The 26,790-nt window shown below is 35.8% G+C and overlaps 1 protein-coding gene across 45 annotated transcripts in view; it reads left to right on the forward strand.

Annotated features, from left to right (window-relative positions):
• Positions 1–26,790, forward strand: part of RBFOX1 (RNA binding fox-1 homolog 1) — a 908,679-nt gene that overhangs the window by 386,084 nt on the left and 495,805 nt on the right. For 13 of the 45 annotated variants that reach the window (XM_063342880.1, XM_063342878.1, XM_063342839.1 and 10 more), the window contains one exon: positions 2,780–2,874. The exons of the other annotated variants lie outside the window; for them this stretch is intronic. The gene's annotated coding sequence lies outside the window, so the exon portion shown is untranslated. The remainder of the gene's footprint in view (positions 1–2,779; positions 2,875–26,790) is intronic. 45 annotated transcript variants of the gene reach the window in all.

Genomic DNA, 26,790 nt, shown 5'->3' on the forward strand with positions numbered 1-26,790 from the left:
TCTGACTGAGCTTGCATAATGTCATTCATTACCTGCCATGTTCAGGACATGTTCAGGAGATGCCTTCTCTTGTGTTCTGACCTTTCAGGTTGGACTAGCTGGTTGTGATAGACTTTTACTGGTCTCAGAATCTCTGGATCTGACTCCCTCCCTTCAGTCCTTGATTTCGTTGGCTCTGAGGAGTGTTGCATTGCTCTCGATGTCCTTAGAATACTTGCAGCTCTGCACTGAGACAACATTTTTCAAAGTATACACAAAGAATATTTATCTCCATCTCTCGTAAGACAGAATGTATTTCTCTATTCCATTTGCTTCAGTTAAGGGCAAGGGAGTTTATTGCTTTGTATTTTCTCTGAAGCATCAAAGAATAGACCCAGCTAGAAATAGATACACGTGAAAATACCTCAGGTGTCTAGCTGCTGTGTCTTGTTCATATGCTAGTGTTGATAACAGTTGGCCAAATAGAGGACAGGAACATATTTTTTTTCTCAGATCATCTGGGGCCTTTATTTTTTCTTTGGGCCTTGTCTGCAGCAAAGGAAATAGTATGATACAGCTGGACAAGTATCAAATAATCAACTCCCTGCCATTTTGGGAATGGTGTTTGTTATTTGCACTACTCTGGTCTCTGCCTTTTTACTTCCACCTCTTCTCCTGCCCTCTCTGAGGTATATTGGGACTGATTCAATGGCCTGTGGACTGGATGTCAGACCAGATGATTTGGTCCCTTCTGTCTTTGATTTCTGTGAAAGCTCTGAAGTACGGATGTTCCCGGTCTGACTCTGCTAGTTAGTTACTGCTACAAAAATCACTTACATGCCTTGTGCCTCAGTATTCCCATCTGGAAAACTTGGATATTATTTAGCAGCTTCAGATGTCGTACATATTAAATATTTGGGGAAAAAATTGAAAGTTTAGTCTAATTAAAATACTCATCTCAAGAAAACAAACAATTTGGACTTGATCTTCTGCATATTGGAGCAAGACTGTAACTCAGACCAGATATTAATTGCTATTGAAATGTTTCACCTTTTTTGTCAAGTGATTAGGTACCATTAATCTGTACAGCTGCACAGTTGCTTGTCTCATCCTTATAATAGTCTTCTGTTACTTCTTTTCATGGCCAAAAGATGTGGTGCTTTAACCATTACAGTTTCTGTAAGCTTCATGCTGTTAACATTCATATCTATTAAATACTGTGTCCCAAAATGCAAAGTATGCAAGGGAATACTAATTGAAATTACTGTATTTATATCTCTCTGAGGAAAAGTATCAGTGTAGTATAATAGTATGTCTCAGGGCTAGAGATCTTGGAATTCGCATTCACAATAACGGCAGTCTACTTTGTGCTAAAGATAATAGGAGACAGTACTTTGCTAGGAGCAATAACTTTCATGTCGATTCTGTTATATGAAGCCAAAGCCTAAGGCAGTTAGATAATACATATTAACAGGGACAAAACTTTCATAATATTCCGGGAGTAAACATTCATCACTTCTATGTTAATCCAGAAACACAGCACCATGATTGCTGGATATAAAACCAAATGGAGAAGTATTTGTTTCTCTGTAGATGGAATCTTTTAAAATAGAAATGACTAGACTGCATCAAATAGGCAAACCAGCAGCACAGTGTGCACATGGAGCTGTGCAAAGGGAAGTTCACCTCTCTTTACTTCTTCACATACTACCTGCACCTCTGAGAATAATTGTAAAACCTCAATTGCATATGGCTCTGGAAAGAATCTGTACTTCCTCTCTATTTTCCACAAAAATATAGTTAATTTGTATTTCAAGTTCACAGTAGGAGGTTTTTGCTTGGTCTTTGCATAACCTTCACGCGGACAATATTCTCAACGCTTGTTTATTCTGTTGGCGGAAAAATAAACCTTTTCAAAGAACTAGAAACTTGCATTCTTTCCCTAACTAGTACTGTATCCCTGTTGTTATTGTCTACACTCATCAGTATATCATTTTAATGAAGTAATGATCTTGGTTTGTCATGAAAGTAGGCACACCTCTGTAGAGCTTTATTTTCATTTCACAGAGCTCTGCCACTGCACATTTAGTGTAGTTGTAACCTAAATGCTTCATCATTTAATTATGTCACCATTAACAGCTGCTTATGATAATGAAAACTTTTTGTGAGTTTTACTGTACTGAAAAGTACAGTATTGTACAGTACTGTACGCTTTTGCTCTCAATCAGACTGTCATTGTAGCATGTAATGTCAGAGCATGGAAGATGGGCCAGCTGAAAGGAAAGCAGCTGTTTTGCTCAAGCACATAGATTTTAGAATGAAATTATGGAATAAGGATGTTTAGTTAAGCTCTAATAATGATCTTAATGTCATCTGTTGTGACCAACCTATTGGTTTGAATGTTTTATTATTTGTATAACAGCTCATATCTAATTCTTAGTTTAAATTTATGTGATACTACATAATCAAAGATACTGTCTGAAGTAGTGTTGATTTGCGTGTCTGTGTTTGGTACAGAGCTATGCCTACTGACGGTAACAAAATGTTTGCTACAAGTTTTGGGAATATGTTTTAGCAATATGTAATACCTATTTACATGTTTTAATGCAGTTGCACATAAAATACGTGGGTTTTTACTTAAGAAATCTCTTGGATGTTTTTTGGATGAGGCTTTGTCTAGAAAATCGCAATCCCAAATGCTTCTCTGTTCTCTGAGAAAATAATTTTGTTCATTTGAAAGACAATGTGAAATACTCCAAATGAAAGGATTTTAAATAATCATTCTAAATATTCCACACAGCTGAAGCCCTGAGATGATGGCTTTCCCTCCTCAGCAAACTGCCTACTCATGTTAAACACCCCGGATTAAAAGCCCTCGGTATTGCACGGATTGAGGTAACAGATGTGATACTACCAACACTTTTCTTTCTAGGAGTAAATTTGCTATCACTCTAAATGGCCAAAGTTATTAAAACAGACGTTTCTATTTTTCATCCACAACAGATAACTGGACACATGATTTTTTATGGACTTTTAAAATGTTATAATTATACTGATATAAATATTTAAAGTTTTGAAATGTTAGCAGATAGGCTGTAATCAACACAAAACTGACTTTGCATTGTATAAGAAAATGTTTACTTTTAATTAAAGCTTCTCTTTATTGTGTCATTTAGGGGGCTGTTAAAAGATTGTGTAGATATAAAGAAATATTCAAGCATAGTTAAAAAGACATTTTTTGGAGAATACATTTGCTCAAAGCAACCCTGTACAGCTTTCACAGTAAAAACAGCTTTTTTCATTCAAGAAATTCTGCTGAAATGGGCTTATGTCCAGTGTTCTGTTTAATGTTTCTATCCTATTTTAAAGCTACGTGAACACCTACAGAATCAAAGCAAGTGATAGTAAAATGAAATACCAGTAACCTTTCAAAAATTTATACGGAGCATGACGCAGTTTTGAAATCCCTCTCAATTACACAGAGCACAGAGTAGATGTGTTCACCTGTCAAACTCATAATTTATTATTTTTTTGCATAAATAATAAATAATAGCAGCATGACATGTGGGGTTACCAGTGTTTTAAAATCAAGTCTGGTTTTAGCATGAGTTCACTTGCCTGTAATATGAAGAATAATTTTTGAAAGATGGTAGTAAAAAAGGTCCTTCCCTGTAGAAAGAATATGGAGTGAAATTCTCCCTCATGATATACTTGCAGAAGTGTATCTTAGGGTATGCTGGAAGAACGGACAGGAGGACTCTGGGTAGCTGTTAAATCCCAGCATTGTCAAACATACGGTCGGATAAATGGCCTTTGGGAGTTTCCTTTACTTTTCATTTAGGGGGATTTTATTATAAATAAATTGACTTAAAACTCCAAAAAGATATTTTCAGTCTGAAGCAGAAAACTGGTGAGAACATGGTTCTTATATGAACTGATGAAAATAGTTCAGTGTTAGCTCTTTCTGGTTTGATTTTCTTTCTGTCCATTTTACTGAGGTGCAGTTCTCCAGGACTGGTACTACATTTTGCAAAGGCTGAATAGGACAGATATAAAAATAGTATTTCTTCTGTGCAAATGAAGTGATTACAGAGAGTAATTAAAATTAGGAAATGTAGAGAGAAAATTCATTAAGGATTACTGAATGTTTCAGTAAGAATGTAACCATGAAGATATCAAAACCATATTTACAACAGCTCTGCCCCCAAATGTGTTCCAAAGTCACTGCAGTAGTTATGCTTATATTCAGTTCAGTCATACCAATCGGTGCAATATATAGGTTTATTTATAGGGTATATCCTATATAGCAGAAGTATTCAAGAGAAGAAACATGAGAAGTGCTCCAAATGAGGCAGCAGTGGATTGAGTCCTGGCTTGTAACATTTTTCATTTTCATCGTTTGCTACTGGATATCAATGTGACTTCCATCATTTCCCCTTTTGTGGTATCAGAAGCTGGTGTCAGTAAGACACCCTCTAAGATGCAGTGACAAATACTGATGAAAAACCATGGAAAATTTAAAAGGCAGATATTGTTTTATTGACTGCATTCTTAACAAGAAAAGGAGATGCCTGTAGTGTGTATGTTTCTAATCCTACTTTTGCCTGACTGCTCCTCCAGTATCAAAACCTGAAAACCCTGCAATAATTTTATCCCATTTTCTACTCAGTTCACTATAAGACTAAAAGGATTTTAATTAAACCTGCTTCACAAGCTGTACTGAGACCATCAGCAGTGCTTGTACATGAAATGAAAAAGTAAATGAAGCAAAAAGATGCTGTAGTTTCAGGAACATTTTATTGGGGTTGGCAATGTTAACTTACTTAGTAGGAAAGAAGTACTCTTTTCAGTGCTTGAATTACTAGAGGAATTCTGTGGTCTGTGGTTGCATTAGAATGTCATAGATAGTCTGTCTTACCCTTCAAAGTTTTTATTAAGAGCTATTTTGGCTAGCACATAGGTTGCATATGAAATGTTTTGTTTTCCTTCCTCTTCCTTTTCTCATTCAGGTTGGAATAATAGATGCCATTTAGAGCAATGTTATCAATGTGGCATTTGTGAACCTATACACCGTTGTGTAGTATTAAATTGTTCAACTTATTTTCAGGCTTTTCAGAGGGAACAATAGAGTTCTTTTTAAAATAATTTTAATTTCTCAGCTATGAATAAATCTGGTTAAAATACATTTAAATATCCAGGTCTAGTGAGAATTGGGTATATAGCTGTTATATAGACAATAGAACAAGAGCTGCAATCATTACAGCTCTGAAATATTTTGTACAAATCTGTTAGGCCTCATTTTGTAATTCACTAATTTGATATTCAAGTTCTATTTGATGTTGTTCCTTCAGCACCCCCTACTTAAATCAACAGTACTGAAACTGTAACTTAATGGACCTGTCTTTCACCCACACTTTGATTTATCAGAAACTATTAAAAATTAAACATTTATTACTTATCAAAACATCATTGTGTATTTTCTCTGATCAGTAAGCAAAACTGTATGGCAGTAATAAAATTTAGAAAATGACGACTGAGGTTTTCATCAAGTCGTCGTTTCCCAACACTTAATAGTTGCATAAGTCTTTGTTTAAAGCCAAGCAAACTTTTAAAATATATTTTACCTTTATTCTTACCCTCAACATAACTATTAAATGGCCTGTTTTACTTGCTGAGCAGGTTAAGAGGCTACATATGTAACCCATGGACCGAGGCGCATAGTGGCCTAAAAATAGGGCATAACATGGGGCTAAATTTGAATTTGCTCATTCCCATTTGCAGTATCTTAACTGACAGACTGTTTCCTATTCATTTTAATGGGACTGGTGATGGATCACGTTACAGCGTAAGGAGACATGCTGAATAGGTGTGTAGGTCTAAGAGGGATGGCATATTTGTCACAGATCATATGGTGAGTTATAAATTATACCTGCTGTCTTCTGTGCTCAGTAATCCCATTATAGTCAAGGAGTATGCAATATGAAGGAGAGCAGATGGTTCTGTCTCCACTGCCAGCCTTCTGAGTGTCTGCCCTGGCTGTACTGCCGGAGACACATTGAATAGGTGCATTTCTCTGCTCTTCTTCATTTCTACACAGGTCTTAGTTGTTGTTCATATGAGACCACAATCTGTGGTCATGTGAAGGAGAAATTTACAGTGTTTGGTTCCTTAATCCGGTTTTTTATCAGACTTGCTTTTTGTAGTTCTGGTACGGTCTAATCTAGTGCACATTCACGGGTCAAAACTCAGGCAATGCATTTTGCTTCCTTCTTCCTCCCTCCCTCCTCTGACCCAGACAGGTATTATGTTACTTGTTGCCTCCAGAGCACAAGAGGTAACGTTCCCTACTTGGTTAGTGTGATTGTGGCTGAGGAAGCCTAACTGAATGCTTCTCCCAAGGTTACAGTTATTAACTGTAAGATGATATTTTCTTTCATATAGGTCATTCTTCCCTAGAAGGTAACATGCTAAGATCCCCCTCAAACTTTCTGAAGTTCTTATCCTTCAAACTTTCTTAAATTTTTATCCCTGTTACTTACTGCAATCTAATATTTAAGCTAAGAAACTTGCAGCTATTGCAAGACATTTCACACATACTTTTCCCAAGTAGAATATTGTGTGGGCAGTGGAACATTTTATTGCATTTAATAGGTTTTGACTTTATAGAGTGGCAAAGGGGAAGCGCCAAAGGACTTTATTTCAAGTGTTGTTTGCTTTTATTCGAGCAGGCAACTAAATAAATTAATTTAGCTATTGAAAGAAGCTATAGTTTCATTTGGTGGTTTATTCCCCCATCTTTAATTGTCTCCCTGTCCCTAAACAGATATGATTTACCTTCGTGCTTAGGACAGTTGGCATTGTTAACCTCTGCTTTAATGCTAGGGCTTCAGATATCTCCTGGTATCTTAAGGACAATTTTTACTTGGGAGCAAAGGTTTGCAGCCCTCAACTTGATATTCCACAACAACTGATGTAGGAAACAGTGAACTACATGTATTTAATTTCTTTTTTTTTACGCCATGTGACTTATTAGAAAACAAGTTAATGAGTCCAGGCTTTTGAGATGGGTTACAGAATTGGTTTATGCATGGATGTTCTGAATTATTACAGTAAAGTGGAGACCCCAAGGTCAGATGGGGCAGAGTCTGAATGTTTCACTGATTTGATCGCTAAGGTTCAAATTATTAGTATCTCCTGGCTCTGGATGAGTATTTCCCAGCTTTCAAAATTCCTATACTAGCTTGCACAATTGATCACTTCTTGTGGAGGGCTTTGTACTAGTACAATAAGATACGTATGACACCGATGATCAAAGGAATATGCAGGTAGATACGTGGTGACTTGGAGCGGGGCAATGTTCATATGGTTCAGTCAGCAGCTGTAGAATGGTTTATTTATTTTTTAAATGCAGATAAAGGTGCAGCAGTGAAATTACAGGACTTTGAATTTTGTGTCTGTAATCACAGGTGTTCAATATGTCAACTGAAGATTAGGGAACTGTTCCTACAACATTCCTTCTTTTTGATGATTGAATCCTAGGCTTTAGAAACGTCTGGGCTTTATGTTGCAGATCAAAAATTAAAGCTTTCTCATCTGGACATCTAACACTCTGCTCCCCGAATCTATCTTTGAACACTAGAAATAATGACTTGCTTTCCATCAGTCCCAGAAATGTCACTGACTCTATTTTGAATTTTGGGTATTCAGGAGGCCTGAAAAGAAAATGGTGGTTTAGGTGAGTGAAAATAATTTGAGGTGAATAGTTTTAAGGAGAAGGATGAAATCTGTCTGGGACTGAAGCCTTTGCTATACCCAGAATAGGCACAATTTTGTCATAATAAATGGTCTACCTTGGAAAAGGTAGAGTGCAAGCGTTGGGAGAGGCAGAGCTTGTTCTTCACACGCGTTAATTTGTTTGAATCTCTTTTGAGACTATCACAGGTATCGTTTTTTAAAAGAAAGGAACGCAGATGGAGGACTAACTCAAGTGTTTTAAACACATCCTTTGCTGCCACAAAGTGATTATATTCATTGCCACCATTAACCCCATTGACTCAATCACTGCACAATGGCTGAAACCGCACTTCTGAAACACTCCAGCATGGAAACATTGACAGACCAGAGAAACAGGCTGAAGCGTAACACGCTGCTGCCTAGCAAAAAGCTCTGGGCACATATAGCTTCCTTTTAATACGGACAGCAAGACTAAGTGAAATTTTAATTAAACAAAAAAGGCTGTCTGATAATACTGAAATGCCAGACCTTGTGGTATTTTGACAATATTGAATTTGTCTTCTCTGCACCCCTGTAACTCTTTCAGTTAACTTTTGTCTATGTTTTTACTGAAGTTTTTCTCATTTAAATTCAGCTTACTTTGCTGGTATATTGCACACTTATTTGTCTTTTAAATTCACATGAATAACGTCTCCAACTATCAAAAGCATAATCTATGCTTTGTTTTCAGACACAACATGAATTTAGTGTAGTATATGAATGTCGGTATATTTTTATTCCCTTTGTTTTGTTGTTGTGATTGTTGTTTTTTCTTTAAATATGGCATTTAGTTATAAAATACCATGTACTCATCTTATTTAGAAGCCCTTAATTAGAGAGAGGATCTTGCATATGTATTACTTCTAAGTTTCGAAGAGCTCAGCTTTAGTGTTATGCTGATACGTACCTACACAGACAATTTTCTATGTCTATTTTGGTCCTGACAGCTGAGTGAAGTGTAGAAACTCACTTTTTTGTTGATTTTACGGTGTGTTTGGGACAATTGCTCAATTACCTTGAAACAAAATGAAATCCCTAGATTAGGTATGGATAGAGAGATACCTTTTATATCAAGTCAACTAAGTAATCTGATCTTAAGAAAGCAGATTCTAGATTGCAAACTTACAAGGGCTGTATGCGTTTTTTCTTCCTTTTTTCCTCTCTTACTTGGTGGTAGCTTAAACTCGCTGATGTTTGTATAGGAAAAGAATATTTGTGATACAAATGTTTACGAAAGACAAATACATATAGATCATACAGTAAAAACAAATCCCAGGGAGGTTATTCAGCACACCTGTGCCATTGATCACAGACAGAATCATTCTATTCATGTTGCATGCTCTTCTTAAAGGCAGCGGAGTAATATGCATTTATCTGAAGCAGAGTTGAACGGACACCGTTTGACCTATATTGCTAATGCTGGAATCAAATTGATTGCTACCATTTATGACTTCCTGACTACATTTTTGCATTGAGAATTTATTATGGTAAGATGGATCAATTTCTCACAAAAGCTTCTTTTTTTGTTTGTTTTGGGTTTTTTGTAGCTTCTCTTTCATTTATTTTAGTGGCCAAAATAAATCCCCAAAAAACAAACCTGTTCAGGAGAAGCATTTTATGCTATTGGCAGTTAAAATATATTTATCCTCCTTATTGTTAATGATTTCTTTTTGTTGTTGTTGTTGTAGCTGAGGAAATAACTAAATATTAGTAAAAATTGATATCAAATGATGCAGAAGTTTTAGTATGAGTTCATATAGTCTGGAGAAGTGCAGAGGACAAACTAATCATAGTGTGACTGATAAAAAGGCAGGAAATTTACTGATAGTCAGTAGAAGTCACTTGGAAATAGGACTTCTTAGGATGGGTCTTAACTTTGCATATTGCTAGCAAATAAAAAATTATGAAAGTAGTACCTTTTTCAAAATGAAATACTTTCTTCTTTTGTGTGTGTATTTAATGAAGATTTTTTTTTTCCCTTTGAAACCCATTTTGTGCTGAGCAGTTTTTTGGAAACTGGACCAATGATGCTAAAATAATAATTTAAGATGTTCAAAAAAATCCTTAGGATACATTTGCCTTTAACAGATTGGAGATTTTCTTTAGCAAAATATAGCCTTTTCAATCTTAATTAAAACTTCATTTTATATTGTAGAGTTATCAGTTGGGAAAGGATGATGTATGGTAGAAGAGGAGGATGTGCATCCTACTGAACATCCAAGGGATATTATTTTTTTCTGTGTATAGTAGTGGTAGCCTTGATTTCATGCCCATAGGCAAAGTGAAATGAAAATAAGACTCAGAGAAGAGAAAAAAATATTCTTGTTCATGGGAGATTATGTCAAAACCAGTTAAAGGAAGGGGGAAAACGGTAGTCTGATGTGGGAGCAAGAGAGGAACATTGTGAATTTGTGGTAAGAATTAGTGAGTGATGAGATATCAAAGCAGTGAGAGGTCAGTTTCAGAAATAACGTTGTTTTAAGGGATATTTACTTAGAAGTACATATATAAACTATAAATGAACCTGCTTGGCTTCTGTCTAAACTGATAGAGAACTAATGACATTATTTTAGAATACATTGTAAAACAGGAATTGTAACAATTATGGCTGCTGTAAGGACCATAGATTATACCCTTCATCCCACAGATATACTCAGGGCAAACAGTAATTATTATCCAAGTATTTTTTGAAGGGAGAGAGAAACTTTGAGACATGTAAAGCTTCTGTAGATTCTAGGAAAATACATCCATAGCTGAAGAACATGAGAACTCTGCATGCCCCAAAGCACTTGTGACTACAATCTCCTTTGTAGAAGAGGGAGGTAAGATTCTCAGTTGCCAGATCCACACAGTCTGTGTTGTTGAATCAATTCTCTGTTTTTCTTTCTCAAACTCTGTCAGTAATTTCCTAGTGTCACTGTGCAACTCGGTTTTTAATTTGCAGTCTAGAAGGATTTCCTGATTGCTGGTAATTCTTTGATCACTTCTTCAAACAACTGATCGTAATAATTATAATGCTCTTATTTAATGAGGCAGCACTCCTCTAAGGATTAACCAGATATTATTTATGGCTCAAGTAATTCAGGTACAGAGAAGTTTAAATCACCATGTAGTACCCAAGGGAGGGCTGCGCTATTTCTGTCTAAGATTTCTCGAAAGAAATATGAGTGCTTGCATCCTGTAAGATTTGCTTAGTAGATCTGATGCTCCTCAAATTGTGCAACTTCTTGTGCATAAATATGAGGACATTGCATAGGTCTTTGCTGTGGTAGATTCAGTTCTTCACAAACATACAGTTCCTCCAAGATTTACTGCAAAGTATTTGTTCTTATATTCTTCAGTCTGAAATCTTTCACACGTTACAGCTCAAGTGTCCCTTCTTCCTCTATTTACTAAAAGAACCTATATAAAGGTTCTGGGTAGGAACAATAGTTTTTTCAAGGCCTTGGTTACATCTAATTTCTGCTTATAACCTGTATTGGTAAGGAAGAGGTGCAAAAAAACCCGTCCCAAATTACAGCCCTCCCACGTGATTATTAAAATACTTATGCCGGCACAAAGCCCTAATAGTGGTACAGTTATATGAGTAAGGATTGTCCTTTGGCAAGAAAGAGCTCGTTTTGTTCAAAAAGTGTGTTAAGCCACACTAGACTAAAGTTTTGCACTGTTGACCTAAGTTTTAACTTGGGGAAGACTATTGTTCAATGAACAAAATGCAGATTACTCTTTCTTTGATGAATTTCGTGCAAGAATGTTTGAATTAACCGATTGTATAGCTTTGTAGGATTGTCCTCTTAAGCTTTAGCTCCCATATGTGATTACCATTTCACAAGTGGAGCTAAATTCAAGCTAACGCTTGGAGTGGGTAGGGATCTGAAAAAACATGCAAGGAGATGCCTTAACCACAATTAATATTTAGAATGCCGAATAAAAATGAAGCTATACTAAGGCTAGCCAGATGACTTTATTTGTTCGCTTTACTTTTTATTCCCCAAAAAACCTATCTTTGAGATTTCATGAGCGGCCTCTGAAATGATGCTGGGAAGTGCTTTATCAAAATGGTAGTAGAACATTTGATGTAAATATACTCCAGAGGTTCTGTATGCCAGCCAATGAAAATGAAAAAATATGCCAGCATCTTTTCGAAAAACAAACAAGCTAATTACGTTATCAAACTACGTAGTGAGGTCAGCCGTACTATCCTTGGTCTCTGAAAACGTTACCATCCATGAAATTTTATTTGCTAGTTGTCAGTCCATGGAGTATCAACTGGTTCTTCCATACATGATTCATAAGGGCAAAGGTCTTTAAAAATTTCCACATCATCCTGAATGATTCTCTGTCTCTTATAATCTGCTACTTCTTCCTCTCATATTACACCACGCTTCTTTCCTTTGCACCACACAGGTCTCCCATATTACTGTTTGTTTCCCTTGCGTATTACCCTTATTTTCTTTTTACTTACTTAATCTGCATTTCTTGGTACGTAGAGTGGAACTTGATATATTTATTTCTTATGGCTGTCTTTGAATCAGAGACTAGCCAAATATGACAAGAATTTATACCAGGGACAGATTTTGTTCATTTCACATAGGAGTGACCTATGGGGGAAAGGATTTATTGAAAGGTAATGACATTTGCTGCTAGTTCAAAACTGAAGGGAGCTAGAGGGTCAGTTGCTTCAGTGAAAGGGGCAAAAAATTTAAAATGGATGGAGTAGATTAAGACCATCATGTTCAAATACCTATTTTCCACTTGAAGCAAGGAAAATTCTAGTAAAAGACTGGAGGGAGGAAAAAAAAAAACCACAACCAAAAGGCAGAATCTGTAACACTATCTTCATAACTACTAAATGAAAAGAAAACAAAATGAGGGTGGCAAATCTTGCAAAATAAAAATCATTTTCTAGCAATGAAGTAAATAAATAATTCACTTGGGTTTATTTTTGAGCGCAACAGAGTAATACTGAAGATAATCAACTGGAGAGAAATGAATGGTAGTTTACAAGTACCATTTCTGGTCTCTTTGAATGTGTATACCATTTTATAAATGCAGTATCATGAATGGATATACAGAATTAAACATTTTTCATAGATTCCAGCACCAGAGATGCCAATTTCCATTGAGGGTACCCTCCTCAAATTGACAAAAGTCCTATGCTAAACAGCACAAAATGTTGACTTTCTTATGGACAAGATGTATTTAGAATGGATAAATCTCACTGTTGAATATCTCTAAACTAAGAGCACTGATGATGATGGATTTATTTTTCTATCATGATTGCTTGAATTACTTTGTTTTATGAAGACTTAAGGATGCACCTACTGAATTTTCTGTGAATTATTTATTCTAAAGTCTTACCTGTTTCCTTCCAAAACAGAGATTATGCTTGGATGTAAGCAAGTGTATTTGCTCACTTGAATAAACATGTTTTGTAGGGTGATTATAAACAGGATTCTAAACAGTTAATATACCTATAATCTGAATAAGCAGTTAGTGCCATCTACAAGATGATTCTTCTTTTTAACAGCAATACATGGTTTTTTTGGCTTAGAGACTCCCCCCTGCCTTAGAAAGCTCTTTTTCATTTTGAACCAAAGCACTTAAACGTTTTCATTTACATTACTTTATTTCATACAGTATTCTTTTTCCATATAGTATCACATTTGTTCCAATAAGATGTATCCTACTGTAAAAAGCAGACCTTTTGTCTTCATGGAGATCCAGTATTAGATCTTACGCTTGTTCTTTAGAATATCTCCATCTGTGTTTTCCAGTAGCTTAATGTCAAGGAAACTGTTTCCTGGCGTTCACAGTTACATGTAAATGGAACTAATGTTATCTAGATCCCAAATTATGACATTAGCTATTCTAACCGTTGATTTATTGAAAGATCGTTTAATGACAGAATTTGTTATTCACGTAATGACATTGAAAACGGCTTTTTTTTTTTTTTGCCTGGTAATCGTAATCTTCAGTAGTGTTTGTTAGTTGTATTTTGTATAATCAGAACATTGGGGAAATTTCCTACTGTGTACCTCTTCCTATTTAAAACTACATTTACTTTTTTTTTTTCCTTCCAAGTACTGTGAAAACTTACAGCTTCATTTTTCTGGAAATTAAAGTGATTAGTTAATTTAATATTTAGAGATCTATGAATCTTCAGTGTGATTACCTTCAGGAACAGAAAATTAGGGTTTTTAAAAACACTTTTCAAAACCTGTACTCTATCTTGAGACTGATGATAAGATCACCAATAAAAGAACAAGCTTTATATTAATATATTATTTTAAATGAGGCATCAGAATCCTGTTTTCCAAAAGCACCTAACTCCCATTTTTCAAAATAATGAAATCCAAAGGACCCACCTTCTTAGTCTCATACAAAAAAAAAAGATGTGATGGCTTAAATTGGAACAAAGATTAAATTAGGTGCTGCAGTTCCAAAATAAGAATCTGCTGCTATCCAGATATCACATTGGACAGCTGAGCAACTCCATGCATTTTCTGCCAGAGCTTCACTGGGACTTTCAAGTCTGCCTCCAAGGTCCAGTGGATGGTCACTGAGCGTATCTACTGGCTGCCGTCCACATGCAGCACAGTAGTTATGTGAGCTTTGCTTTAAAAAGACCGCCACCGGAGGAAGTCACTGTGGCAGGGCTTGTCTTGTGTGTAATAACACAATCGTGGGAGTAATCACCCAGCATTAATTTATTTTTCAGCATGTGCGGATTCAAACACATTTTCTGTTTTGTAAGACAAAGCCCTGCTTGCCTGGTTCTGTTATTCTGCTGCTCCTGTGGGATCCAGGGCCAGAAGAGAAGAAGCAGGAGTTCTTGTCTGTATGCGTAGTTTTCTGTATTATAGGAAAAATCTCATAGTCTTTTTTTTAAATACCACTTTTTAAGCAAAGGAAGTAGTGATTTGAAATGCAAAATTAGATTGTCAGTAGATACTAACAGCAGCATGCATTGGAAATAGTTCACATAGGATTTTCAGAATCAGTTGAACTCATGTTCTCTCTAAAGCCAATAATTAAAATTAATCCAGAAAATTGCTCATTTTGAAGAATTTCACCAGTAAAAACGTATGCAATTACCTGGAATTTTATGGGGGATTTTTATGTTACCTTTTACTAACAGGTTCCTTCTCTTTTGAAATAGACTCTAATTATTTTTTCATGAACATCAAACTACTCCTAATAAACTGCCAAAAATCTAGAGTTTGAACATAAAGTCAAAGTGTTACAACCAGTGAAACAGTGGAAAATAACCTAGTTTTTGTAGTGTTCTGTAATTTTCTAAATGAGGCTGAATGTGGTTACGATCTTATTAAATCAGTACAATGATAATCTCAGTAATTTACTACTGTGAAGTAATTATAAGGGTACATTTTTGGAAAAATAATTTCATTTTACTTCTACTCGGAGTTGCTTGGAGTAGTCATGGTTCAGTAATTTGAGAAATCATAAAAATTATTACAATTAAGGAAGCTGTTAATAATGTATATCTTGTTTAGTTGGATTATGGAAACTAATGTAGTTCCTATTTTAATTGTAAAAATGTTAAATTTAAGTAGCGGCAGGCAAATTAATCATGTAGTGATTAATCATGTGATCAGATAATGGAGCTGTCTTGCTTTTTAACAAGAAGGCCTTTTTTTGTTGTTATTGCAGGATATTGGAGTAGATGCCTAGTTGGATGCTGAAATAGCCATACTGGCTGAATTCAGTGGTCTCTTTCTACCTTTCTTTATTCACATACCGGTAACTGCAAACACAAGGTGCTTTTGGACTTCAGAATAGAATCTTGCTTTACCTATTTATCATCAACCTGATTCTATCTGGAGTGCAAGAGCTGTGTAGTTTGGCAGCAGGGTTGCCAAAGAATCGGAGGAATTGGTAGGGGCCGTTGTCCATTATAACCTCTGTAAAGCTGACCAGAAACAAGGGAAGGTGAGCATTGCATTATGCAAAATGTTACTTATTTTTTATTTGATATAAATATCAAAACGACGGGCTGTTCACATCAGCTTAGGTGATGGCGTAGGGGAGACGCTATGTTCAGAAGGGGGGTCACCTTGACGGTAGAGTTTCCAATAGGACCGGCATATAATACTGACCCGCCCATTTAATTTGCTTGGAACAGTCGCTAGGCATTTATCTTTACAAGCTCTCTTGGCACGGTCGTCGTTGTCCACAGCACAGAACAAATTAAAAAAAGCTATTTCGAAAAGGCGTAGTTTCTCTTTGAATGATGAGTTGTCCCAAGAGAGTAAGCTGGAGAAAGTAACCATATAGTATTATTGAAACAAAGAAACAATAAGGGAAGGAAGGAAAAAGAAGGGGAAAATACACTGCAATTGCAGAAAGAGTTAAGCCATTTTTCTATTTACACGCTTTATTTCACAAGTGTCTGACTCATTGGGCATAACCAGCACAGTTAAATTACAAAATTACTATTTGGTTCTTTTTTATTGACTACAATTCAAAGCTGCTTCAAGCCTTCCAAATTTAATCCCCCCAGCTCTTTGCCGAGAACATTACCTTTTATTTTCAGCATTAAACTGTGTTAGATACCCCTAAGGCTACATGTGAGCTCACCCTCCATGATAGGAGCTAACAGAGTGTATCAATTGTTCATGATTTCCTATTCTCCTGTAAATTGGGAGAGGCGGGAGGAGCACTGGAATGCGAATTTTGTACTGTCAGCAGTTCTTTCGCAGGCTCTAGCTCAAGCAGTGCATATCGAGGTAATTAATTGTGGAATGTTTTCAGCTCTTCACTCTGAGTTACCGTTTAGCAACCTGTCAAAACTGAACTAATAAGCCCATTGCATGTATTTTGATATGCTTACTTTACTTTAACTGTTGGGATACTATTTCTCTTTCCCCCTTTTTGGTTCAAATCAAATTAAGAAACTACCATGAGACAGTTAACATGGAAGGAAGGGCCTTTTCACAGAGACATGGTACAACATTTCAGTGAAGTTTTATGTTGCTTTGTTTCCTGGCAAATGCATTTGGTTTAAAGTATCAGGGATTTTTATGAGTGTATTTTGTGAATTTGCTCTCCTTACGCTCCACCTCCTGTTTCCAAATGAGGAGCGTTCTTAGTAGTTGCTTGTATTGCAGGTGTGAAATGGTTATTTATAACTGTAATTGCTTAATTATAGTGTCTTTTATTGTGGAAATTAGCGCTGAACTTTAGTATAAATTCTAACGGTTGACTTCTCATGTATATTTTGAAAGACAAATACTGAATCTATTTTTAATGGAATTAGATTTTAAAATATCTCAGAATCTGCTTGCTCTAATGTTGAAAAATCAGTGTTTAACAACAAAAATATTCAAATGAAAATATTTTAAAATCTGTTAATTTCTCTTTATTTCTGAAGGAACCTGTAATCTTTAACACCTCCCCCCAATGTTTCTTCTGTTTTGTTCCCTAAATATAGAAGTTGTTGTCCAAAGTTGCCTATGAGACAATTATGGACTTTCACTTGTCTAATGTTTTGAAAGATAATTTTCCTGTACATTTTGTTGTTGTACTGCGTTCAAGATAAAGATCAGGATGAGAATGTGGTTATGATGAAATATGTGTATGAATATATGCAAAGAGTTGCATACGTTAGTGTTTTCTGTCCCATAAAAATGTGTATAGTCTCTGCAGATACATATAGTACGTGTGGATGATATCTATCACATGTACAGCAATACAGTTTATTGAAAACTTCATGATTGCTCACCAACTTTTTCAATGATAAAATCTGATCGGTTTGTTTTCTAAGCTATGCATACTTGCATAAAGACCACTATCGTATAGTGAGTCGATGTGTTGTAGAAGTAGACAGGTAACATGCATACACTGACAGTAACTTATGCCAGTGTACAAATATGAACGTATATATATACATGTATATGAGTTTATAATCATCATTACAATTTAACCTGAATGAATTCCTGCATGGTGCGAGTTTGACATGTTAGCATTTAAGTTGTGAATGTGGCTGTAAGGATGCAATTGAGAAAGTGGAACTATCTTTTCTTCTGGAAGAAATATATTGGCTGATTTGGTGATATATATGATGGATTTCAACGTCGTCAGTGGTGCTATATTCTAATGTACTTACATAGATTTAACTTTATTGCACTTGAGAAGTTTGCGGCTTGTGAAACTTCCATTTTAGGTATTTGTTTTGTTCTTCCCCCCCCCATTTTTTATTAATAACAGTGAAGATTTTGTATTTCTGTAAACAAAGTGACCTGTAGAAGCATAGAATGGAGAGGCACTAGGTATTGAATATATTGAAAACACAAATTAAATCTTTGCTAAAAATATCCTTCTGCCAATATATTACAAACATGAGTTGTGAAGAACCACATTGTCCACAAGTGACCTTTCTGACCATCACGATTTGCTTTATGTTTTTTTTTTCTTTCAGTTTATCCCTGCCAAAAATCATCTACATTTCCTTGGACTGAATTCAAATTTGTCTTGAGAACAAATTAATACTGGCAGAAGGTGTTCAAGTTGTCTTAAATTTGTCCTGTCTGTTGATCACATGAAATATTTTAGTATAGGCAATTTCGCAATAAAAGTTGGACAAATGAGAAAGGGCAGTTCAGGAGATGCTCAAATTGAAATATGAAAGACAAAAGAAAGAGTAAAAGCCAATAATGGTTTGATTTTATTTTTGCTAGATGAAAAAGATGAACTGGGAAAGGTATATTTGCTGGTTTGGAGAAATGAAGAGTGTACCTGAAAACAAGGACAAAGGTATAACACTAGAAGCAAGAGTTGCTTAAGAACTGAGGAAAAAAAAGTACTTTAATTTTTGTGTTTCCAGAACTTGCACTAGGAGCATGATTTAGGGATAGCCCCTCTCACATTAGTGGAAAGTTATAGCCTAAGTGTATGGGCAAACTTAATTGCCTTTCTTGGGCTGTTGATTGATTCATTGGCTGAACAGGTTCATGGCTAGACTTCCATTTCGTTGGTCAAAATCTGAGCTGAAAGATACTGTTAATCTTTTAAGGTGTGGCATTTGTGTTACGCTGCCTTGTTGTGTTGCTGATCAAATGCTTTTGACAATTTTTCATACACGTGTCTTAATTTCCATTTCTCCTTCAGCATATAGAAAGTGTGCAGCCTGAGTATTATTAGGCACACATAAATCTGTATTGGTAGAAGAAATAGATACAATAATATTTCACTGTTATATATATTTTGAAAATGTGTGAACATTGCAGTTTTCATCTGGTTTGAATTTTTTTTTCTTAGAGTTACACAATTGCTTACCTGTGAAGCAATTAGAAGTTCTTTTGTTCACAGAGTTTAACGGGGTCTTTTCGGTTTAACAGTGTAATTGGGTTTTTCTTCATCATCACGTTCTTGAAGCCTAAGCTGTGAGATTTTGGTGTTGGTAAAATCTTAACGATAATATTTGATAAAATTTCTGGAGTAATACATTGAAGTCTCCTTGCTCTATTTAATAACTTGAAAATCGGTTGTATTTATGTCTAAAGACTCAGTTGCATCAAGAACAAGACTTCAATGCTTGTATGCGTTCTGAATTTAAAAATATTCTCATGTATTTACTCTCTACTGTTTTCTTCCCTGTGTCCTAATGTTATTTTAGAATGTATAAATATTAATAGGGAAGAGTTTTCTAGTTTTCTACACTTACATTATTCTAGAGACTATGGAAGCAATTACTCACGTTTGTCACAAAAAATTACTCCAGTGTTGTCTTTTGTTACAATTTGCCCATATATGTTTTAGGGGAGTTCTTTGTTTTGTGGGATTTTTGTTGGGGTTTTTTTAGCAGTCAGGTCATTTGCTTCTCACCCTGACAGTACCTTGCTGATTACCATAGTGATGTTTGCTAACTTTCCAAGAGCTAATAATTCTCTGAGAATCATCAAAATAAAGGTTAACGGTACACAAATAATGAGGTAAGTTATTTACTACCAGCAGAAATTACTGTGTTTACAGTTGGTATAGTGTTTATGAAGAGAATCATAAATAAGTAAAACTGTGTACATCTGAGCAATAATCATAGATTTCTTTGTAAATATTGAGATTTGGATTAGAGGTTGATACATGACAGTGTGTGTTCAGTACCTGCATTTGCTGGAGAACTGATAACTTGGCATTTGATGTGATTATAAAAATATATATATAAATAAGGTTTCCATTCTTGGGATCTTTGGCATTTTTTCTTAAAAGAATTTCTTGAGCCTCGCTGCAGGGAAAAGCTCCAAAAGTAAAGCAGCAGGAGGGAAAAGGAGATGAGATCAGGTGATTCAGATGCTGATCTCAGGAGATCTGAGATTATTTTCCAGTCCTGATATAGTTCTTTTGCAAGTTAGGGAATCAATTCTCTCACCCAAAGCAGTCGAAGGCTTAAATCTATGATTTTCTTAATAGCAGAGAAATTCACAGTGCCTTCTCCATGTACTTGCTTTCTAGCTTAGTTTAAGGGAACCGCCGTTTCCTCTGAACAGACAGTCAAAAGAGCTGGGTGTAATTTTGAATATTAAATTTTAGATTCCCAGAATGCATCATATGAATAACTTGCATTGTCTCTCAAGACTTCAGTAGTTTTGAAATAAAAAAAGGTAAAATTTATTTACCAGAAGAGATATTTTGATATAATTTAATTAATATTTTGAGAAATGCTGCTTGATTGTTGGCTACAAAGAAATGTAAATAAGTCACTAAGTTGTGTTAAAACGTGTCAACATCTAACAGTATATGAAACTTACAATTCTTCTGATCTGCATTTGTAAAGTATTTTAAGAGTGAAACTCCAAACCAAGTGCTGCATCCAATTGTCTCATAGATAATACTTGTCTTTCATTATTTAACAGATAATCACAAGCTGTAAAGTTGTCATTTTTACCTGTGTTTCCTGTCATTGCTTTGTTTAATCATTCGTTTGTCTTTTCCAATTTTACTTGGGAATTGGAAGAGGCAGTGAGAATTTTTGAGATCAAGTCTTTGAAAAAAGAAATGCCGGGGAGGTTCTGTGGTTGGTGACTGACACAAATGGAATCGTTACTCAGTATGCACTCAGAAAACACACAGTTATCAGGTAGACTTCCGTAACACCAGCATTCCAGCTAACTCCCAAACTTAAAACAGCTTTGTCTCTCCATGTCGGTGAAAAACAGTCCTTTTCTGAAACATTTATAGTTGAATAAATGGTCTCTAAAGTTTGTTATTGAACTGCAGAAGCTCTGACACTGAGCATAATTGATGACTGTTGCTGTTTGTGTTATTCATTGGCGTTGTGCAAGTTGCCTTTCAGGCTGACAAACCTCTCGACCGCTGACAGGCTGGCTGCATCATGCAGCAGATATTAATGGAACTGATATTAATGGTCCCTGATATGAGTAGTCATCTCATAGATCTTGATATGTGAAAATACAGTCTAATGAAGAGAACTCGGAAGGAAAGGTCTTAAGCGCAAAGGCTCTCCTTGGTAGCTCTCTGGAGACTAACAAAATAAAACAGGGTAAATATTTCTCTCTCATTAACCTTATCAAATGAAATACACACTTTGGTAGACCTTTAAAAGTAAAGGAACATGGAATGTAATTTGTACTCTTCTGTTTTCCAGCAGCATTTATTTTTTGCATAATACAGCTGATAGGTAAGATTAGTGGTCATTATGATAAATGAATAGCAACTGATGACAGACTTTCTGGTAAAGCCTAATAAATTTTAAGCCATTAGAGTTTCTTTGGCATATTTTGCAGTTTCCTCTTATTTCACAAGAATGATAGCTTGCCAGTGCTTGAAAGCTGGGACGTGGCCACTTTCTTTTCTTAGTTTAGACTGGAAGATGGTCTTCTGCACAAACATCAGCAAAAAGCAAGTAGATGTAGAAGAAATCATACCTCTGATAACATGAACTGTGAGAAAATAGTGTCCAAATAGTTGGTGTATAAAATAAAAATGCCACTGAGGTTACCTTGTGCTGCTCTGTGATCTTGCATTTATAACAGTTTGAGAATTAGTAAGGTTGGAAAACTTTTTTCATAAGTTATTACATGATGAGCAGATTTTCATTGCCTGTTGTGCCTACTCTGACAGTTTACTGCAGTCAACTCTTGGTTATCCAGAACAATACTGCGAAGAGCAGAGATATTCTAGGGAAGCAGTTGTGGCAATACCTCTTGACTTCTGTATCTTAGGTTTACAGCACATAAATATTTCTGAATGGTATTTATGTAGAACTCTACTTTCTTATTCCATTGTTATGCTTTTACAGGGTCGGGGGGGTGCCTTTCTTCAGCCCATGCATATGCATATTCAGACATACATTATCTCTTTGCAAAGTAATTTATTTTGAATAACTGGAAAAAATTTTAGTTAACAAGGACAGTGGTCTGATGACCCTCTTGTGATGTGAGTCCCTGATCAACAATGTTGTACATAGCAGAATGGCTAGGAATTATGGTTTTGATCTGAATCACACCCAATGAAACAACTACATTTTTACCAACTTAACTAGGAACGTTGATAGGGATTCGTGAGGGCTTTATGCTCTTATTTCAGCTTTATGCTTGCTTTGGACAGAGCATACATGACAAAGCATAAAAGTAGAGTGGTATGGATAGACAACACCTGAGCTGGTGTATAGCCCATCAATGAAAGGTTACTTTGAAGAAATCTGAAGCAGGACATGTTTATACAGAATCAGTACTTTTCATCTTGTGGTCGTTGTGGTGCTGACCTGGTACAAGGAGTACTTATGGTAGATACAGCACTGCCAAACCACAGCCTTAGAATCTGGGGATGGATTGGGTTTTAGGCTTGTTTAAAGTATGTGGAAGAGAAATAGCAAAATAGAAGAGATGAGGGAACGTTGCAAGGATAAGTACACAGACATAAGGTTAAGGCCCAGAGGAAAAAAAAGTTAATTTCCTTGCTGAAGTGTTGGCAGGACAGAAAATGACTCAGAACAATCAAAGAAACTGTTTTCTTCTGTGTTTCAAGAAACAAGACTGCCTGCCTTACAAATGGGGAACAAAAAAGAAATAATCTGTAAAGAAAGGACTCAGACCCTAAATTTATCAAAAAGAAATTCTATTCATTTAATACACAGGTATAATAATTTAAAGTAAAAAATAATAATCTTGCTTGGTTTTGTTACTGTCATATATGCTGGAATGTCTAAACTTGTGTAACACAGATATTCCAGAAGAGCATCATACTTTTATTTGAAAATACCAAAAAGCAGATAATTCAATACTTATTTGTTCATATTGCTAGATTTTTATTTTATCTGGCTTACAGATTCTTTCTGTGGTTTATTTAATTGCATAAGAGCAAGCCTGTTAAGAGAAATAACTCCGTACTAATTTATCTGAGAGTTTAGTTGAAGAAATGAGGTTACATCAGGGATCAAATCCAGCTTAGGAAAACAATCTTTACTACAATCAGTGATGGGCAAAAAGGTGAAGAAACCAATTTGACTTTGAAATCCTAGGTTGAGATTGAGCTAGGAGTTAAAAAAAAAAAACCAAAAAAACCCAACTTTCAACTTGAAACACTTTTGATAAAGAAATCTTTGAGGGGAAAATAAATATGATAACCTAGGATACTAGGGGTATTATTGTTATTTTACAGAATCATTCTTTGAGTTGAACCAAGTTGTGATATGATCTGGTGTGAAATAATTATGAGATATGAATTGCAATTTTAAATTCACATTTAGTAAGAGGATCCTTTTGATTCCATTAGTTTTCTGTAATATTTGGACATGGCCAGAACTTTGGCAGGATTTTCCAATTTCAAATAAGGTACCCTACTTTAAACACCTTCTAAGCAGTACGCAGCTTGTAGTTCAGAATTTTTAACTATATTTAAGCATTGCTTGTGCAGAAAGTCATGCAGCTTTAAGCCTGTATTCATATGCCTGTAAGATAAATAAGACTTAAGCATGTGTTTCAGAGTCTTACTTAACTGCTGAAGTACTTCCTCAGTGGGTTTCTTTACCTGGCTCAAGCCCTTCATGCCTTGAAGTGCTCATTAGCTGCCTATTGATTCTGTTAAGAGACTGTGCTCTTCCTGGGCTTATCCAAACAATGATGAAATCACACCTGACAGTTCCCTTCTCTGTGTTATTGGATGCTGGCTGCTTATGCTATTGACAAAGCTGTTATTTGAAGAGAAATAAAGTAAATGCTAAGCTTGCATTTTGTAGACTGCGATACGGTTAAAAGTCACCTTTGTCATGAGAACAGCTTCATTTCTCTGATTGTGTTGTGACTGTAGAGCAAAGGTGTCAAAGGTTCTTCAACAAACCTTTCTCTGTGTTTTTGTTGGAATCATGCCTTTTCGGTCTTGGCCTGAAATTAACAATTTAAGAAAAATATGCCATTGAAACTGTTTATTCCATTCTTAGATTTGCTTAAGCAATGACCAGTTGTGCAACTTTGAGTGTTTCAGATGTACAGTTTCTACTAGATGGGTTTATATTACAAGATTATAAACACATACGTTTAATTTTGCTAATGTAAAATTCTAGTCTGCATATCTTCACAGAGAAATGCATATTCTGTTTTCAAAAAGTCTGAACACAAACAGTATAATAAGGATGAATATATGTGGTTGTAAATCTTGGAATTTACAGTCAATGAAAATCACTTTTGACAGATTAGGTTTACATACACAGTAATTTATAATAAAATAACATAAAATAAATCTGTTAGTAAATAGATTTTTCATCTCATAGTAGAAGTACTTGAAAATTTTGAACAAGTTGTTCGAGGTCAAATTCCTTTAGTATTACTGAGAAGGAAAACCTACACAGATAGATAGGTTGCATTAGCAGTAGAGATTATCTGAGAAAACTTTGCAATCTTAGAATACAGTTTTGAATTTGTAGGAGGAATCATCACAAGTGTTTTTAGGTGATGAGGGTTGTTTAAAAATCTAAGAAGATCCTTTGATTTTATACTTTCTCTTACCAGAGTAAGTGGGGGAAAGATTAAGGTAAAAAAAAAGGTGTTAAGACATCATTAAACTCAGATCTGCTGTTAGATCAAATCCCTGAGTTCTTGCAGTAAGATCCACCAGGGCATTAACCATATGCAGGTGGGAGATCAGATTAACTGCAAATACTCATACTCAGGTGAGTAAAACACTTTGTAACATAGACGCACCATAAAAAATTCTAGACTTCACTAAAAAATTTCTGGAAAAATAAATGGATGAAATGACAAAAGCTATTTATAATATTCCTTAACTAAAATTATGTATTACTTAATCTCCTTCAGAATTGTTTTTCTATCCTGTATAAAAAAATTATTTATTGTAGTTATTCCATGTTTGTTTATTGTACTCTTTTCATATATAAATGTCAACTTCTAGCTCAGAGGCTCTGGAAACAGGTAAATAATATTCCTGGTAATTCACGTGTAAAAGTTGTGTTTCAAGCTGTGAACACAGTACTAACCTCTGTTTTATGAACATGATAAAACCTCTTATCACATCAAATCAGAACTTATCTCATGCTAACAGATGGGGAAATCCTTGCCATACTTCTATGTCAGGAATTCACTGGAGTATTATTATATGCTCAAAAAGCTATCTTCAGATATTAGGGGGGAGGATTATTTTTGTTAGGGATTTCACAGGATGAGAGGGGGTTTTTGTGTTAGGATAGCTGCTTTCATTATGCTTTTACAGTGAGGAAGTGGATTTGTGTACAGACAGAAAAGATATTTTTTCCCCAGGAGTGTTAGAGCAAAATTGTCTAAAATTAGGTTCTTTCAATGCTGTTTTTTCTTTGTTTTTCTTTTCTCTAGTTAAAGAGAGAGGATTTTAGGAGTAGAAGATCAAACTTAAATGGCTTTTTTTCTGCATAATCTTCTCAGATCATTTGAAGTTAGGATCTGCATGTGTCTTATCTTTGTTAGTTTTCTGACTTCCTATTATACTCAAAAATCAATATCACACATAAGACAATTCAATCCATGTAACAGAATTTATTTAGGATGCAGGTATGAAGTCCTTAACTTTCCGATTAGGGTGGGTTGACCTTTGCTGGTTGCAAGACCCCCACCCATCTGCTCTCTTGCTCCCCCTCCTCAACAGAACAGGGGGAGAGAAGATTAAAAAAGCTTATGGGTCATGATAAAGACGAGGAGGTTACTCATCAGTTACCATCAGGGGAAAAATATACTCAGCTTGGGGAAAATTAATTAATAGGAGCAATGCATCCCAAAAAAGAGAAACTCAAGCAAAAACACCAGGAGGCCTGCATGGATGAACAAGGAGCTCCTGGAGAAACTCAGACTCAAAAAGGAAGCCTACAGAGGGTGGAAGCAAGGACAGGTAGCCTGGGAGGAATACAGGGAAATTGCCCAAGCAGTCAGGGATCAGGTTAGGAAAGCTAAAGCCCTGATAGAACTAAGTCTGGCCAGGGACTAAGTCTGCCCTGACCTGCCTGGTCAAGGGCAACAAGAAAAGCTTTTATAGGCATGTCAGTGATAAAAAGAAGAGTAGGGAAAATGTGTCCCTCTCTGGAAGGGAAGGAGAGACCTGGTTACCTGGGATATGGAGAAGGCCGAGGTGCTCAACGATTTCTTTGCTGCGGTCTTCACCGGCAAGTGCTCTAGCCACACCGCCCAAGTCGCAGAGGGCAAAGGCAGGGACTGGGGGAATGAGGGACCGCCCATTGTAGGAGAAGATCAGGTTCAATACTATCTGAGAACCTGAAGGTGCACAAGTCCATGGGACCTGATGAGATTCATCCACGGGTCCTAAGGGAACTGGCAGATGAAGTTGCCAAGCCACTATCCATTGTATTTGAGAAGCTGTGGCAGTCCGGGGACTGGAAAAGGGAAAGCATAACCCTCATTTTAAAAAAGGAAGACTGGGGGAACTACAGGCCAGTCTCACCTCTGTACCCAGCAAGATCATGGAACAGATCCTCCTGGAAACTATGCTGAGGCACATGGGAAATAAGGAGGTGATTGGTGACAGCCAACATGGCTTCACTAAGGGCAAACCATGCCTGGC

The sequence above is a fragment of the Chroicocephalus ridibundus genome, chromosome 8 (genome assembly GCF_963924245.1).
Source record: "Chroicocephalus ridibundus chromosome 8, bChrRid1.1, whole genome shotgun sequence".
Classification (NCBI taxonomy): Eukaryota; Metazoa; Chordata; class Aves; order Charadriiformes; family Laridae; genus Chroicocephalus; species Chroicocephalus ridibundus.